Raw genomic sequence first — 19,130 nt, forward strand, 5'->3', positions numbered from 1 at the left:
AGCCCAAGCAAAATGAAATGTTTTGGAGCATCTTGCTTTTGCTGTCTGACACATTTCCTCTAAGAGAAAGCAGACAGGCATTCGTCAGCAGGAGAAAAGAAAGGACTAAAGGGGGAAATACACAACAACGGCCACTTAGAATGTCACCATTGTTATTTTCATGCAGACTTTTGCAGGTACTTGTGGTCTGTATGTGATTACAAAGTGCAAAGATGCTGAAGTTCATTCAGAGTGTGAACTATCATAGGAGTTAAAGACAGCACTATATTTTATTAATATTTTATGCTTAAGCATCTTGGGCTTTTGAGTAGTCTGTGTCTTCTGTCTACACCTGTGATTCATATCCAGGTAAAGTCCTGTTGTCTAAACAGTTTAAAGTTATAACCTTTTAGAACTTTATAGTTTGTTTCCATTTGAAAGATGTGCTTCAGATACTGTCCTGAACAGGAGTACTTTCCAAAATCATGGATTTAATGAAGGCATCCTGACTTATTTCTTGCTACATTATGGCATATGTTATGTCCTTGTCTAGTAATATTTTTTTCCCAATAAAATTAAACTAATTTGTAGTTTGTGAAGGATGGTCAAGCAAAGAGAAAGTATGTGCCAAAAAGGAGTGTTATGAAATTTCTCTGTAGTTGTTTTGAAGAGGTTTCCTAACAACAGTCCATTCTGTAATGATTTTTTTTTTTAAATTCCTCATGCTCATAGAAAGCTTAAAAAAATTCAGCTGTAGCATGGATTCCAGATGCAAGGAATTCAGGTGCATTATTTCCTTTAAAAGAAATGAGTGCAGAAAATAGTATTTGAAGTGGAAAGCCATCCTAACAGTTAGCTATGGAGAGTTTACTGCAGCTGTGTATAAAGTCACCTGTCTTAAAGAGCATTGGCAGTCTGCCCAGAAATAATAAAAGGACATCCATTTCTAGGAGAAAGAGGGTGTGGCTGAGTAAGGGATGCTGTGATTTTGGTACAGCAGCTGAGCCTGTGGGAATTCAGTACCACTCTAGCTGTAGACCACCAGCATCCATTTCAACAGACTTGGAGCTCTATCCCAATATTAATTGCCTTTTTTTTTTTTTTTTCTTCCCTGCCCGCCCCATCTTTTGCTTGCATGAGCTTTTATTAGTGCTAACTTTAGAAGCTCAAGATGAATTTGGAAACAGCCTTCCACTTCAGGCTCCAAGGCCTTCATGAGACTTCCTGAGATAAGCTTGCTGCTGCTCACCCCTTTGCCTCTGCTGTGTTCTTCTAGTGGAAACAGTTAACCTGATAATGAGGTTTTTATCTTTGGGTTTGGTTTCACTCTAAGTGGCATGTTATGTAGAGTACAGTCTATAGCATGCTTGAATTACTTAGAGTGCTTGATTTGTTTATCTGGCAGTTGGGAAGTTTGGAAGACTTCTCAAAAAAAATATTGTAGAGGAAATATATATATATGCATAATTCCTTGTTGTTTAATTGTGGTCCACAATGTGCCTAAATAAACCGCAAAACAAAATCTGTGTTTCACTCCAGGAGGAGTGATACACAATGTACCCTAAATTCAGAAAACCGTTTCATTAATTACAAAATTGTGCATCTTGGGTGAGTCTCTAGTGGACCCTTGAATTTCCTACCTTGAACTGTGGCAGCAGTAATTGCCACTCAACTGTCCTTGCTAATTTACAACTAAGCCTAGTTTTGGATGGGGTTTGCTGGTTGGTTTTGGTTTTTTTTCCTTGCCAAGCAGTGCATCAAAGCAAAACCACTTTTATCCTAATCTTTCACACACACATGCAAAACCTGCTTCAGTGTTGTCTGAGTCAAACAGATGCTTGGCAACAGAGAGGAATTCTGCACTGTGCTTGTTGAGTTAGTAAACTTTGGGTAACACAGATGATGATGTGAAATGGGTGTTAAAAGCAACCACCTTCCACTGAGCGTTTCCCTCCAAGACAAAAGTCAAGGTACTGTGAGAAGATGCAGTTGATGGGAGCCTTAAAAATCGTACTGGAGCAGGAGTTGCTTTTCTCCTAAGTCACTGCAGATCTTTGCAGCTAATTCTGGATACAGCTCTGAGACAAGAGAGGAACTGGAAGGATCGAGAGCATCAGTTGTGCTCCTGTTGGCAGCATCTCCTGTCGCTGAGTGCTGGAGGCTGAGGCTCAACCAAAGTGGTTGGCAGGAGGCAGAGCACACTTGGAGGAGCTGCCTATGCCAAGAAGTGATTCTTTCTTTTGAGGTTTGGCTAGAGATGCAACTCCTAGAGGGCAGTTCTGCTGAGATGGCAAATACCAAACTGCTATTCGAAGCTGAACGGCTGATATAAATTGAAGGTGAGAGCACAGTGCTTTGTAAAATCCATGTGCGTAGCTCTCAAAGCTGTTTTTGAGAAGATAAGAAAACAGAGAAGGACTGAAGATGCCACTTCCACTAAGCTATATGTCTGTATCGTTTAGACTTAAAGCTTTGCTAGACCATAAAAGGCCCACAAGACCTAGCAAATGTGCATTTGGAAATTTGAAAGGGCAGCACCTTCTCCATAATTCCTAAGTGTGTTTGAAGGTGAGCACTGCTGTATTATTTCTGTGATTAACGAGAACAGCTAAACCTAGTAACATCATGAAGTATAGTCGTATCTCTCACAGGCTTCCCGTCAGACAACTGAACAGGCTTTTACAGCTGCTTTTAAAAATCCATTCACAAGTGAGTCTCTGAATAGAGGTAAAAAAGTTAGGAATTCGCAATTTACTAATTCTACGTGGAACCGTGCAGGAGGAAAAATTCCTTGGAAAGGTCAGTATTCAGTTTGGCTTGAAGATAATACAGTAACTTCGTTTTTGTTGTGCTGTCTTTCTGATTTTTAACTCTCAACCACTTCTGAGTTTATAAACGTCAGATGATTCCTAGTCATTCCTAGTCTCATTTGACTGAGACCCACTCCCCATAAGTGCCAGGGATAATCGAAACAACCACCTTAACTTCAAAGTCACTGTTATTCAAAGTGGTGCCTTTGAAATGGTTTTGACATTTGGACGTGCACCCAGGTGCTGTGTTTTACAGCCTAAGCCAATACATTTACATATACGGCAAAAGGAAATCTGATCATTGGATCTAGTCGGAAAAATTCCAATAAAACGAGTTTTGCAAATTGTCTGCTCCAGCACATTTCTGCCTGCTTCCGAAGGACCCACAGTGCCTGAACGTTGTGGCTCTGTGGGCAGTGCTGGCACCATGTGCCCCAAGACACTAGGCTATTTGTCATAGAGAGGGAAAGAGACAAAACCCTTGGAGTCACAGCTCACTTGGGAGGCTTTGACCTCAGCCCTCAAGTCTGCAAGCATCCCCCCACCTGGCGTGATGGAGCAGAGAGTTTTGAGGGTCCTTGCTGAGGATCCTTGACCTGCATATTAAGGTATTTGTGCATTTTTCTTGTAAGGGGCAGACTGAGTCAAAAACTGAAATTGCAGGTGTTTGGCATAATTTAAAAAGGTTTTTTTGTTGTCTTTGTTTGGTGTTTTTTTTTTTTCTCTTTCATTTTAAAGGGCTGCGGGGCTTGTTTTGTTCCTGGCACCGTGTGTTAGCCTTCCTAGAAGGGCACCGCAGCTGAGAGCTGCTGCGCGTTCCCTACATCTTGCTGTGAATATACAGTAGCATTTTTGAATATAAATACTGATAAAAATAGTAATTACAAATAATTAGAAAAGTCTTTGCCTAGGAATTACTGACTATCCACCGACAGGAGCGTAGTAGTGCTGCAAACTGGCACTGAACAGAGCATGCCCGTACGATGTGTATGTGCCCCTGCATGTAAGCTAAACATCTTTCCTGATCTGTGTAACATCTCGAAGAGGATAGAAGGTGGGGTGGTTTATTTCTTTTTTTTACAGCCCTACCAGGCTGCTGACCCTTGTTTTTAACTCTAAAGGGTTTTGGTTCAGTTGAACAGTTGTTAGGATTAAAGGTTATTGGAATTGGGGAGAAAAGTACCACTTAACCGCAGTGCAAGCATGACTGTGTATTCAGGCTGATGTATTAACTTTTGTCTTGTTCTTTAGCAGTGGTCATGCAATCTGGGGCATACTGCTTTGTCTCTCTGTTTTTTTTAAATCCTGATAAAACTTTTTATTGTCCCATTATCCTCCCATGTGTTCTGCTCTCTAGCAGGTCTCAGGGATGGAAATGTACTTGCTACAAAAGTCAAAGGTGAATAAACTAGGAAGGGTGTATGGAAATTTTTTAACTTGGGCATATTTCATATTTGTTGTTCCTGAAATCTTTTTATTTATGAAGGGATAGTTTTTTTGTATGGGTGAGCATAAGAGATGATCAACAAGAATGCCCTTTTTTACTGGCTTTTGAAGAATTATCACCATAGAAAGGAGAAGGGGAGAAGGAATATCTTACTTTATTTGGCCTCAAGCATTATGCAGTAAGGATTGTCTCAGTTTCTGCCAAACATGGTGTTTTACCTTTCTGGTGAAAAGCCATAGCTCTCAGTGTGTATGCAGCATCCCAGCATGGGAGGATCAACAGAAGCAAACAGCATGTGACAATAGGAACACCATGGGAACTTTATCTTGTGTCTCAGTTGTGGTAATACATCAAGGTTGTTGTGACCTCTCTCTCAGAAAGCCTGAAGAGATAACTGTGTTTATATTTAATGGTAGCTGTTTGTTGGGGGCTTTTTTTTTCCATCTTGGAGTCTGGATTTATTTTATATTTCTCTCTAAACTATGCATCTACCAAAATAGGAAAATGAGAATATTTTCATTTGTATTTATTAATAAATGCTGGCATGAAAACTTCAAGGTCTCTTATGTTTAGATAGAGTATGTAGGAGTGATAACATGGGAGCAATCCTGAATTACATCATCAAACCTAGGGGCAAAGACATGGGAAGTTCAAGTAAGTGCCAAGACTTGTAATCTGCTCAATTTACTGGCTGTTTTATGTGTTTCATGTTGCCTCTAGCTAGGATGACATGGAAAAGAGCAGAAGATACCAGCATCTATGAAATCTTCAGATTGGTACCTGATGTTACTCTCCCTGCCTTCCAATCTCAACACCTGCTGTGGTACACAGTATGAACCCCCTCCTTTCCCAAGCAGCATATTGATCAGATTGGCATAAGCAGTGTTTCTGAACCTTTTCTTTTTTGTGAAAATTAGAATATATATGTCTCTATATAATCTTTCGACTGCTAGAATTTGGCGGTCATTCATAGACCCCCTTAAGAGCAGTCTTTGGCCACAGTTTAGGGCATCTGTATCAGTGGCAGAAAACCAGGGAAGTGATGTCATGAAAGAAGTGTTTGTTGCCTGCTAATTCGATAGTGTCAGGCTGAGAACATCTTTATTGTCAGATATACAAAGAGTGATTTCCAGCAGAGAAGACTGAGCAGCTGCTTCTTTCCTTGCTCACCCTTCAGAGCCAGTGATTTCGCAAATCAAAGGCTACTACCTAGAGTTTTATTGTTGTTAATGTGCAGGATGTGCACGTAACAAATCCAGTTGCTGGAGGTGGTAAGAAATGAACAGTTTCAGTCACCTATCATCTCTGCCCACCAGCTGGAAGGAAAAATGAGCGATTGCTTTTTTTAAAACTTGAGAGCTAGGCTTCAGGAAGTTACTTACCATAGTAGCTGGAGTACCTGTGTGAAAGATGAAACCCAAAAGCAGCTAGGCAGGGACAGCTGGAGGCATTTAGTGAATGTTGTTTTAAGATGTCTCATAGCAATAGTGTAGAAGAGTGAGAGGCTTAATTAGAAGTTGTTAACCAGTCATAAATCTTTCTTAAAAGTAACTCTTAATGTGACTTCCTAATTCTGCCTGTCCAGGTACAAGGAGTAGAAACATTTGATGGTATCTGAAAAATGGAAGGAATCCTGCTGTGATTGGCTTTTTATGTAATGCCATATTTTTCATAAATGAGATTTACAGAAAGCGCTTCCTTTGCTCCCCCCGCAATGCCCTAAAATAAGTAGAAGTCTATGTATTGTAGATTGTTCGCTTGTAGCTCTTTTTTTTATTGAATAGCAGATATTAAACACGTTTTTCATTCTATACATGTTTCCCTGCTAGCAAAAGAAGATTACAAATACATGGTATTTACCAGTATGAATTTTTTTTTTCCCCCGGGTAGCTATTATAAAAGCTCATGTGATACTGTGTCACACTGAGTATGTCAAATAGGTACACACAATTAATTACAAAAATTGCCATACAGAAATCATTGTGCCTGCTATGAGGTGCTAAATAGAGCTAACTGGAATATATTTCCTTTCAAATATGCATGCTTTCACTGTCAATACATCCTTCCAGCTACTGCTTTAAACAGTTGGGCTCTTCTGGTCAAGGGCTGTCTTCTTGGTTTATGTTGGTGCAGACTTACGTGATGGGTTCTGGGCCCATGACTGCAATTTAGCAATGCGAGTTGTAAAAAGGGAATACCAAACTGTTAGAAGGTAAGCTTCTTAAATCACTGAAAAAATTATTAGCACCAAAGCTGGAGTTGTAAGTTGTTTCTCCTTCCTCCAGGAAGAGGCTATGAGTTAAAGGTCTTCCTTGAAAAAGCATATTCATGGTTAATGAACACTGTGTGCCCTTAGCTATCATATTTTTGCACTGTTTTCTTTGTCCTTTTTTTTCTTAAAATACTGGTAGATATGTGTTTGTATAAATTCTGCCTGCCAACTATTTTTCTTCTTCCTTTCCCATCTGATCAATCTACTAGTAAGACTGTAATTAAGAGTTAAGGTTGCAGGGGGTGTAAAGTGGGAGGGACTATGCATGTTGTATCAGATATCTATAATACATTCTTCCACCCTTTTTTCCTCCCGATGTCAGAAAACAGTGATAAATCCTTCGTCTTGTCATCCTCTGCTCTTCCATACGCATCACTGTTCGTTATGCGTGGTCTTACCACTATACCCCTTTATCAACTGCTATTATCCCACCTGTTTTTATTAGCCTCAAAAATCTTGGTCTGCAGCTTTGACATTGTCGTACTGGTTGCTTGCATCTTTCCATGGCACAATGCCTTCCTTTTTGTGAAGTGCATGACAGGGTTATGTGCAGTACAGAGGCATGCTAGCATAGATGAAGATAATAGCTGTGCCTTGAGGCAAGAGCCTCAAGGTAGCTCCTGTAATAGCAACCATCACCCTCATGTGATGCAGTGGTTTATCATCCCGCTTTTCCAAGAAGGGAGAAAGTGATGTAGATGTAGCTGTCAGGAAGCAACTGCTCATCCTTGCACCCCAGTAAGATAGGTTATCATAACTGGGCTGTGTACTATAAACCCTACATTACAAAGACACTGACACGTGGATTCAGTCCACCCATCTTGGGATTGCTTGGAAAAAAATTGCCGCCTTGTCTATGCACTTGCTGTAGGTTCAGCAGCACGCACCCATCATAAGGCCAAGTTCCTAACATAATTTGGGGCACTTGTGGAAACACTGAAGGATGTAACAAATACTGTAAGATATGTGCAGACTAAACGAGTTTCATATGCTGCGTGTGAGCTCTGGAGTAGTATCTGTGCCTCACTAGTACTTTTCAGGGCAGAACCACAATAATTCCCTTGCTCCATGTTCCCACATGCAATGTGAAGGGTTCAACCCCATCTGGTATTGTTTCACCAGCTGTGTTTCAGGCATGATGACCTGGTGAAGCAACGCAACTAGGGAACCTGCTTCCAGCATTTTCTTCTTCCTGCAGCCTCCTGTGCTGATACTCCTCTTGTTTCCATACCTAGGTTGTGGAGATCTGTATGACCAGTGAGGAAAACAATGTTAGGAGACCTGTATTCTGTGTTCTGATGGTCTATAGCCAGCCAACCACTTTGCTCAGCAGATGCTTCCCAGATGCTGGATACAACAGTTGGAAGTGGGTACTTCATCTTTCAGCCATCTTGTCAGTGAAGGATACACCAAAAATTAGTTTCCCCTCTGGTGTGCTAAGCCACGGGCAGCAGTGTAGGAGCCAAAATGAGTGTGTATGTAATCCTTTATCTTGTTCCAGTGGGGATGAGTCTTGTTCTCCTTTTCTCTGATTATTACGTGAGGAAGCTGGTTGTGTTCTGTACTTAACTGATTCAGTTTCTGTCCCTCTGTGTTTTCCCTCTACCTAATCTCTCCGTTGTTTTCGCATCTATTGAGCATGATTGCCATCACTGTAATTTCTTTGCTGAAGGCTTTGAGACTACTGCCTTCGCTAATAAAGCCTGACAAACATGACCAAGAGTAGATGGAGCCGCTCAGGTGGGCTTGCACTGGGCTTCCCCACCTCCCTGCTTTTGGGAGGTGTTTGCACAAGGTCAGCAGAGGTCCTTCTGGATGGGAGTCTGCTGCACACCATACTGTGAGCATTCTCCTGCTGCATGAGTGAGGCTGTCTTTACCCACAGAGACCACCTAGTCTGTGCAACAATACCTGTACAAATAATGTAACCAGTTACTCTTGGCATGTTGTTGGAGGGGTTTGGTGATGGGCAGGCATGTAAAAATGACCCAACCAGCAAAGCTGGGTGCTACTGGTGGCAATTTAGTTACCACGTAAACAGCAGTAAGGAGTTGGAGAATCCTAAAACTGTGTGTGTGTGGTGGGTGTTCCGTTTATAGATGTGTTATTTCAGAGGTGATCAGCACCGTTGGGGATGCTAAGAAGGAAAGATTTTTGGATTTTAGGTAATTGAGCACAAGGTGTAACATGCAAGGAAGATTCAGGTGAGTTGTGCCATCATGGCTTTCACATCAGACCAGCAAAGCATGCAGGTGGGTGTAGAGGAGCAGAAAAGTGCCTATAGGCACCTGTGTGATAGGAAATAGACGGCACTTAGGCTGTGTTAATAATACTTAAGGATAATATCCTTGGAGTCAAGATTAGCAGAAGTTCACTTTGTTAAAATTGTTGCATCTTTGGAGTCTCCACAGTCTTAAACTAGAGTTGAAGACACATATGTAAGACTATTATTTCAAGAAATTACAATAGCAGAAGCAATAGTACACAGTTTGTAAATTTTCTATTGGCTAAAGGAATGTTTCATTAACACAGGAGTTACAGAAAGGGAGAGTCTCTGCTTTTAATAGCATTTTTCAGAGATTGAAGCTTATTATAGCATGTCTATTAAATGTCCTCCACCTTGTTATGCCACAATACTTGCACTGGCAGATAACAGAAGCCTGGAGATAAATGAAGAGACTGCATTCCTATGCGGATGAGCGGGGAGAAGCTAGAGCCTAAGCAGTTCTTCCATGTGTTGATTTTTCACACCCATCCAGGGAGGAGGAGGGAAAGTATTGCAACTTGGGTGGGGGTGGCTGTGGTGCAGGCTGGAGACATCTCCATCCCTCATTCTGGGCCAGCACCCCCACTTCTGATCCTGATTACATCTGTGTGTGCAAGTGGGAGCTCGGCAGAATGAAAAGGAGCTATTTCTACGTGGCCTCTTTTTCTTCTCCTTTCCTAAGCAAGCATTAGACAGGGTGTTTTTCTACAGTTTTTTTGAAGCACATTTGAAGAATATGGCTCATCTCTGGGCAGTTTACCCAGGCAAAGGTGCAGTTGTATAAGGACTATTTGCTGCTGTAGCTAAAGAATTCAGGCTAATCAGTGTTCAGATCAGTGCTAGCTCTGAAAAATCAGAGAGGAAAAATCACTGGCCTATGAATTTGAGAAGGAAAACTGTTCTGGTTAAAATAAACTGTTCAGGTTGCTGCCCCACCTGCCACCAAGTAAACAAAAGTGATAAATGTTAAAGCAAAGCTGTTTCATTTGTTAAATTTTTAAATAAAATATTTAGGGTTTGGGGGGCTTATTTTATCCCTTCCCCCAAATAATGATATGAAACTTACACCAAAATTAGTATAGCTCTAAAAACATTGACATCACCAAGATCTTAATTTTTCACCAAGAAACTTTTGACCGAAAGGTTTTGCTAGCCTCTAATAGCAGTACCTGATAAACTTTAATAACTAAATATTGGGAGAAGTCAGCGACTGCATCAGATTACTCTTGCATTTAAGATGCTTGAGCTTGGTGCCGATGATGCTGTTTCAAGGTATGTGCATTTTGTGCTGTCTCCAACATATCATGCCTGACACTTAGTTAATAATCCCGTAAGGAAACAACACTGCAGGAGCAGCCTATTTCACACAATAAAAGTGTACTCTGATAAGCACATCAGGGGGCTGTATCGGGGGTGTAAAGACTGAAGGCTATGGGTGTAGTTCCATGTTGCAGCCCTTCATTTGCCACATCCACCTCTCCCTAGTAGTCCAACAGGTGCCTCTTCCAACACAACATTTTAGGATCATCTGCTTGGTAAGATCTTCCATCTCCCTAGCCTTTGAGCTTCTTTTCATCACTCTGTAGTACTTAACCTACAATGCATAATTAAGATATTCTTTAGAATATCTGTTTATTTTACAGAGATTGCAGTGACAATTTAGATGTTTGTCTGTCTTGGCTTTGCAGGTGAAATTGTGACTCTCTTTAAATCTACTTTATAATCTACTCTGGTTTGCTTCTCAGTTTCTGCTTGAGGAGCAGATACCTTGTCTTGTGGGAGCGTCACAGGCTGGTCTGTCTTCCTTCCCCACCAGGACAATGCCATGGCTGCCCTAATAAGTGCATCATCCAGGTTTTGCATTAAATCAAGCCTGTAGACCTAATTCATCCAAGCAGATGATAAGGAGCACCAATTCTGTCCTTCAGTCAGCCCCAGGAAAATTCTCCTTATCTTAGGAAAACTTACTATATAGCCAGCCAGCTGTTTTTGAAACATAGTCCTAACCCTCAAGGCTGGAAATATGTTTGCTTGCCAACTGAGAATCAGACCATATGGCTCACTCCCTGCACCTGAATGATGTTTTATTACAGAGCGCATTATAGCTGTCTTTCTGCTCCTACACCCTTTTTCTTGCAAAACTTCATTACATTTTCATCTCCCCCTCCCTTTCTCTTGATCACTTCTGCTATATTTTCAGAAGGGCACTGGTTCCTGAGAGCAGTTGGTTAAAGTTCTGTATGGACTAATCTAGGAAAAAGGTCCTAGGTCAATTTTGGCAAAGTATTAGTTTGCAGTGGTTAAAGTGCTTTAATTTCTTTAGCCAAAATCAGGTCATATCCCATCTAGGTTTGACTCAATAGCTGAGATACCTGTTTCCAGGTGAATCAAGTTAGGGAGAGCCCTCACTATGAGGGATGACCTGTAGTGACAAGCTTTAATGTCCCTGTCATCATGCCCTTGATATGACTGTAAATAGACATTATCTTAGGCTTAATGCACTGACACCACTCACACTGCTGCTAACCTGAATGCAGCCTTTAGGATGGGAAAACTCCCCCTAAATATATATTCCAGAAATGAAATAAAACTTCTACCTTTCATTTTGTTATGAAAAATTGCCAAAATTCTAATAGTTTTATCTAAAAATATCATAAACTGCAAAAAAAAAATAATGGACAGGTTTTCCAACATCCTCTAAATGCCAGGTGCACTGAGTAAAACCATGGTGTTTGAAAATCCTTTCTCGTATTAATGTTGTTTATTTGGATCTTTCTCCCAGCTGCATTTCTCCTGACTGAGCTGCATTTGTTTTCCTCGTGATAATCTTTCATTCCCATCCCATTGCTACTGCAAATACTGGTACCTATGTGGAAAGACTTCTTAGTGAGCAGAATTTACTCGTATAGTTACACATTTTTGCTTATCAGAACATTTACCAGATTCAAATAAAACTGATTAAGCAAAAAGAAGTTTCGTTATTTAAACTTTCTTCGAATTGCTGACAAAATCGATCCTGATAATGCAAAGAGGAGGAAACACCCCTCCTGCCCCAATTTAATTGGCAAAATCCTGGCAGAATCTGACAAGATTTGGGAGGTTTTTTGTCTGTGTATGTGTTGGGTTTTTTTAACTATGTTTTTGAAACTTTGCTCTTGGTGTTGCTGGTGAATAGGGCATGCAGACATTCAACAGGTAGGCCCAGGAAATGGCAGAGGCACGGAGGTCATTTTGATGCCTTCATAGGTTAACATAGTTTCATCTAGTCAAAGTACGGTTTGACTAAAATAAGAATTAAAAGTTAAGGGTCTTCCTGGTCAGGAAGAGAAATTGTCTCCCTATTGCAAAGACCCATTTCCCTGGATGTAAAATAGTCAAAATAGTAAGGTGCTGCCCTCAGCTCTAAGTCTTGCAGACCTAAAAGTTGCACAAGTTCACATTTATGTTCTCTCTCTTAAATCACGTGTTTGTTTTCAAGCCATGGTATTTTTCACACACGTCCAAAATGGCGGTGCGCACATCCAAATCTATTGCTCTGCTTGACTTCAGAAGGATCGGTTTGCTCCAAGTCAGTTACTTTGTGGCACTTACTGGCTGAGATGCTCTGTCCCTTGTGTAAGGAAATGGCTGAAAAAAGACAAAAAAAAAAAAAAAAAAAGACAGCTAAGAGGTGGTGTTAGTTAAGGGTATGTCTGTGCTGCACAATGGAGGGCTGTGCGAAGAGCAGTCATTGGGCTGGTACTTCTGTCTGTGTCACAGCAGCACCACAGGATGTTACGGGCTTAGATCTTCAAAGTACGGTCAAGAGTATCAGCTGGCAGCGCTGCACGAGGGTTACAGGAGTAATGTTAGTGAAGCGCGGAGCAGTGCTGCCTGGAGCTCCTCTTATTACTCCCAGTTCCGGAAGCAGCTTGCAACAGCTGGACCAGGGTATCGCTGCAGTCCTCTGCTGCAAGGTGCAGGTCTGCTCTTTGGTCATTTCAGCAGAATGTGATCTTGACTGCTACAAATGAAAGAGTTTGGTAAACACGGCTCTACAGAAAGCCGACCATTTTGCTTTGGTGAGTGTGTCGTGTCTTTAGAGTGCTGACACGATACTGGGATAGTCTTTGGCCTTTTTTGTTGTTTTGTGAGGAGAAGGGATTGTCTTTTGGGGTTAGTTTGTTGTTTTCTTACACAGGTGTGTTGGTTTTTTATTAAAAAAAAACCCAAAGGATCTGGTTTTTGAATGTAACAGAAGAGCATTGTGTGAAGAGTGTTGTTAAGCATGGTAGATGTGGAATGATGTGTGCTGGTTGTATTTTATTGTTTTGAAAACAAACATGCCCCTCCTCTCTATCTGCAATCTGCTGATTCAGTTGGAGAAGCAAGGTCAGCTTTCATCCTCCTTCTCCATTCCTTTCTTTCTGTATCCTAGAAATATTTTAGAATATTCTTTGTTCGCTGCCAGAGGGCTTTGTGCTTTCCTTGTTGCCTGGTGGGCTCAGCTCTGTCATTACCCAGGGCTCCTGGGTGCTTCCTGAGACTTCTGCTCCACACCCCACTGCATTTTGAGCCGGGGCAGATCAAAAAGTCTAATAGCTGGGAAATAAGGAGGTAGGTTACAGGTATACTATAGGAGGAGGCAGGGTTGCTGGCAGCAAGAGGACAGATCATATGCTCGCATTTCTAGTAGCGTGAAAGATTTAAAAACTGGCCGGTGACCCAACAGTTAACACGATGGTTGCTCTCATACATGGGACTGGCCATGCCTCACGCTGTGAGAGACCGCAGCTGATTCACTGCAGAGAATCACAGCAATTCAGCCGCTTTCGGTGACATCAGATTTCTGAAGAGCACAGCTGGTGCTTGGCAAAATGAGCGTGTCCGCTGCACAAGAAGGCTCAAAAGACCTGCACCAACAGAAGGCCAGACCTCAGCTAGAATGGGCTCCTGAGGAAAGTGCAGTTAATACCACTTTGCAGTGCATCAAGGAAGGCCTCACTGAGGAGAAGGAAGTAACGCCTTCAAATGCCGCATGAACGATCTTGGGCAACAAAGATTTTAAATCACCTCCCAATTAGATGGCTGTTGCAACTGAAAACAGGCAAATCCACACCTTTTTTTCCTGGCTATTGCAAAAGACTGAAGGAGGAGTACACAGTGGTGTCAAATGTCACGTGGCTTGGAAATACGGTGTGATCCTCAGTTCTGTTGAAAGGAGCAGTCCTTCGCCAGTCCTTCTGACTGCGCCAGAGCTAGGATTTTTGTGTCTTTGTGTATTTCACCATCTGTTGGTCTCACGAAGGGACTGGGAGAGAAAGCATTGCTAATGTTTTCAGTTACAGTTGAATATTGTCCATGGGCAGCTGTAAGATAAGACCATTTTTCTCTCATGAACTTCCTGGTCATCTGCAGCTTTGGTGGCAGGTGATGGATGACAATGTAGCTGTTAGGGGCAGCCAGACAAATGAGCAAATTTGGAAAGCTGCCTTGCCTGAACAGATGTTCCCTTTGCACAAACAAATCTGGAAAGCCCCTTTGAACAGATAGGATGACCAGCTTACTGTGTTTAATGGCTTTAACTTTCATGTCAGAGAAATCAACAATTCCGAGGATGGGAAACTAAGTATCTTTACTGTTCTAATTTAATCAATGAGAAATATAGTAAGCACCCAATTAGGAAATAAGTAAAACAACAGGCCTTTATCCTATTTCTATCCCTTTCTAAGCACAGCAAGAGGATTATTTTAATGAGGTAATGAGTATTTATTTTGTAGTGATATTTGGAATAGAGAAATTCGAGAAAAGATTGAGAACACATGCTCAGATGAAATGGTAAATATTGTACCATTATGAAGTAAGTAAATTTTTTTTAAGCTTTCCAATGTTTGAAGTATTTTGTCAAAAGCAGATATATGCTGTCGATCTCTGAGAGTACCAGTCCTCTCCTTGCCTGGAGTAAAACTGATATCTCACTGGCTTAAATGTGCTGCCACTGACTGAACGCTTGCAGTGAATTCTGACCAGCAGTCTCATCTCCTGCATCCCACGGATGTCCCTGCATGAGTGCAACCTTTGCTGAAGTGCGCAGAGAGTCCTGGACTCGAAACCTCCCATGTGCGTTGCTGTGTGCGAATGTACTTACTAAGCACCGGGCGTGTGGAGGAGTTCCTCTGATATCTTAGGAATGGGGACAGAACTTTATAACTCCTGTTGTTGCATTTGCATGAACTTTTATGGTAGATGCTAGGCTTGAGAATAGTGGAGTGAGGTTCAAATGATTTACTAAGGATTAAATATTTATATTGTATCAGATTTTTGGAAGAGGTCCCTACTTAACTGTTCCCATATAAAACCTCAAATGAATCTGGCCATTAAGAAAAAGGGTTCCTTAATACTGCCAAAAGATTAAAACCAGTAGTTTTAATATATACTTGGTGACAGAGGAAAAAACTGGTTTTTCCAGTCCTAATGTCACTACTCACGTGAAGGCTGTCTGAGGCTTTTCACAGATTCTGCCAGATGTGATTATCCAGCAAATTCTTATTTCTAACTCTATGCATTTCTGAATAATAAATCACAACAACAGTAAGCCTAGGCTTGGATTCATTGGAACAATTGGCTGGGAGTGTTCCTAGGCCTGTCCAGAGATCAGCTCTGGATGGGAGACATACCACATGAGGAAATCTGGGATCGGCACCTCCAGAGCAGCCTCACTGGCAATAGATGTCAGGCTTTTCAAAATTCTTGAGTTTTCAGGTGAATGCTGTTGATCAACTCTTATTTTCTCTCTGTCATGTATCTCCCCATTTGCAGCCTGTTCTCCTCATCCTTCCATGCTCTCTTCCACCTCCCCAGCTTTAATGTAATATCAGTGCTTAATGCTGCATGGTCGAGCAAGCTTCCCTTCCCGATGCTTGGCTAAATTAATCTCGTTCCTTGCTGAGGAGAGGGGCAGCCTGAGAACAGGTTTGACGCTACGAGTGACATGAAGGATGCATCACTCTGATGCCACTTTGCTTTAATGTTATTTTTTAGTATCTATAGATTTTTATTTTGCCACTGTTAAGTTTGATGAAATCTGTTTGTATACCAAGAATGTGGGAGTACCAACAGCCTCCCTGAGTAGGAAGAGCTGCAGATATATTGTTATTTCAGATGGTTGGGTTTAAGTTTGTGTAATGCTGTCTGACTGTGGTGTGTTAACCAGGAGGATGGGTGAGGAAATCCTGTTTCAGGTTATAATTATTCAGTGTAGGTTGCAACTGAACACTGATCTCTCTTCCTCTTGGTACCTTTCCAAACTAAGTGTGGCTTTGGGGAAAGAATGAGCAAACCAGTACATACCCTGTCCAACTGCATTGGCAATTTTGGCTTTTTCAGTTTCAGAGTTAGAAGTGGTAGGGTACACGAGTCTCAGCCTCTACAACTACAAAATTGTCGTACCTAATATTGGAAAGTCATGAGTCATGTTACCATCCTGTTCCCATTTTCCTCCCTCCAAAGAGATCTAAAATGATATGAAGCTGCATGCTTAATGATGCCTTTTGAGCATGTTAACTTTGCAGGACAGGCTCTTTAACTGGTCTTTGAACAATTAGAAAGTCACTATTTCAAGTTCACAGAAAAATGGTGACTTTACTTACCCTTCCTTAACCCCTGAGCTTCATTTAGTCCCAAGCAACCTCTGGCTTCGCTCATAGTCACCCTCTCTTTTCCTCTTCTCTTGCTCTGTAGCCTTCTGCCCTCTCTATTCACAGCTCCTCAAAGTACACAGCTGGTGTGTTAAACTGTCTGCCCTATTAACACTTCCTTGTCCTCTGCTTCTCACTCCAGATTTGTTCCTCCTCCAGCTTAATCTGGAGTCCCTTCTTAAACCATATTTCTTGAATACCAGGCTCTTTTTTTGCCTGAAGGCTTCCAGTTTCATACCACGTCCCCCTGGTAGGATATTATCCTCAGTCTTTGTCCATAAACTTTTGTTTTCTGCAGTTATCATTCCTTACTGCTGCACATTCAAAGATCTCTCATTGTCTTCTGACTGGGCTCTAAAAGAGGTAGTAACAGGCTTGGGTTTACAGTAACTGGCGAACATATGTTCAGATTTTTCTTAATAAGGCAGGTTCCATCCTCTTATAGAAGCTGTAAGGGAATCAAAGCCCATTTGGCCTTTTGACCAAAGGTGGCCTCCTTAAATCAAATATAGAAACAAAAAAAAAAGAGGATACAGTGGGCATTTGGAACATGTATGGGAAGAATTAATGGGCTCCTTCCTTTATTAATATCAAAAATAATAACAAAAACCACTGCTTAAATTCAGATATTCAGATGGGGGGTGTCAGTGTGGAGCTGATTCTACAGACAGTTTTGGAAAGTATTCTCTTTTCTCATCTCAGATGTCTTCTGTGGACCCCATTTACAGCTGTAGTTTGGGAATAAAGAGGTAGAGGAGCACATATACTTTGACAACATTTGTACAAAGTTCTTTCTGCACTTTTTCCCCCGGCTTCCTTCTGTCGCATATGCGGGATGCAGTCTGATGGTATTAATTGCCATCAGAATTTTACCCAACAATTCCTCAGCATCTTTAGCAACTCCAGTAGCTGTTTTCAGTTTCTCTATTTTCTCTGAGCATCTAAGAATGAGGATTTACTGATAGTTGGGTAGTAACTAAGAAATTGTTTTGCAGAAGTTCCTTGCTTTAGTGTTCCCAATATGTCAACAGGAATGCACCCAAAATCAGGTGCGTCCTCATTCCAGCCTGAATGACTAGGCACTGAATGGGTCCTGTAGAAGAATGAAATTCACCGCAGAAGACCTTTTCTGCTCCATTTTCTCCCATTTGGTTTCCAACTGGACTATTTCTGTGCATCTCTGATCAGTTCCTGGAACTAACCAGTGCCTAAATCTAAATCAAGTACAACACTATTTCCCTACCTTTCAATGATGCAGTTAGCTGGAAACTGGTTTGTGTTGCTTGGGTTAGAAAAGAACAGAGCATGGGAGAAGACAGTAAAAATCACGAGCTTTTGTGGATTTGGCTTTGTATAAGGTTGTCCAGGCAGTGTGCAATGAATTGAATTAGAACCCAGTTGTTGTTGTGGGGTCTAGTCTAGCAGAGGCCGTTCTTTAAGTAAAAGCCCATATCATGAGGTTAAATCAATTATTAGAGTGTATATTGTAATAAATACAGCTAGCTATCTTGCACCCACAACAGTTCTGAAAGTAAATGGACATACCTTCCTTTATTCCTTAATTGTGAAATTCCTCAGAATATGTGGGAATTTCAGGGGGTGAAAATCTGAAGCTGTGGAGTGACGTGAAATCATTTTTCTGTAAATCTCATTCAGTGTATACCATTGCACTTCTTAACAACAAAGATGCGTTTTGTGCATTTTAAAGTAATTTGAGTCTACCAAAGCTATTCAGGCTACCTGGAAACTCAGCTTTCATAATTTATTATGGTACCATTTCTCTGCAGTCTTCTGTTGAGAATCAAGAGAGTTATGAGTTTCAGTCACGTGGGTTTCCTACTTTACAGGGCTTTTAAATGTTCCATCTTTTCTGGTTTGACTTTATGAAGAAAACAAAAAATAAAAGAAAAAAGTAGTCAGGTCTGGCTGATGACCCAGGAAGGAGCATTTCATTGAAACTCCTGTATAGCTGCCCCTGGGAATACTCTAAGGAAGCAGCAGTTTCTCTATATTTGTTTTAAAAGTGAGATATTACAGAACTAAGGGAAAAAGCACTCAGGGGAGAAGGAGAGAGATCTGCAGAAAAAGAGAGAAAAGCCCAAAGCAACAGAAGTGTGATGGCCGGTAGAAAGACAGAGAACAACCAAGACAACTAGTAAATATTTCACAAAGCAAAGACAAAAATATCTTTTTATTTATATTTTACTGGTCAGGAAAATATTTTCCCTTAAAAAGACTTCTCAGGACTACTCAGAAAAAAACTTGCTGACCAATAACTTCATGTTTTTGTTTTTTTACACATCAGAGTATCTTCAATTAAACCTCTTATTTATATAGTATCTACCTGAAACTCATTCATCTCTTATCATCCCTCTGTTTTAGGTGAGACAAAAACTGATTTATGACTTCTGTTAGCAGTTAGAGGTCAGTATTCCCTGGCAGTTTTGTTGATAGTATTATTTTTATATAAAAGATGTCCTTTGTGCCAAATCCCATTTGTTATTTTTTCCACTTCAGTAGAAGATCTTTCAACATACATGTTGAGTGAGGAGCAATGGCCCTTCATTCCCAGCTCTTGGTGAGAAGCTCAGGCAGAACTGGGGAGGCAAACCACCTTTAATGTCCTGTGGCTGAAACTGCCTTTCACAGGTGGACTCCGGGATGGTTTGTTGCCCGGAGG

General features: G+C 41.2%; 1 protein-coding gene across 5 annotated transcripts in view; it reads left to right on the forward strand.

The window, feature by feature from the left end:
• FAR2 (fatty acyl-CoA reductase 2) overlaps positions 1–19,130 on the forward strand; it is a 155,436-nt gene that overhangs the window by 22,653 nt on the left and 113,653 nt on the right. The window contains exon 1 of one of the 5 annotated variants that reach the window (XM_064462082.1): positions 3,283–3,397. The exons of the other annotated variants lie outside the window; for them this stretch is intronic. The gene's annotated coding sequence lies outside the window, so the exon portion shown is untranslated. Of the gene's footprint in view, positions 1–3,282; positions 3,398–19,130 lie in introns of those variants that run through there. 5 annotated transcript variants of the gene reach the window in all.

Source organism: Phalacrocorax carbo, chromosome 1, assembly GCF_963921805.1.
Source record: "Phalacrocorax carbo chromosome 1, bPhaCar2.1, whole genome shotgun sequence".
Lineage (NCBI taxonomy): Eukaryota > Metazoa > Chordata > Aves > Suliformes > Phalacrocoracidae > Phalacrocorax > Phalacrocorax carbo.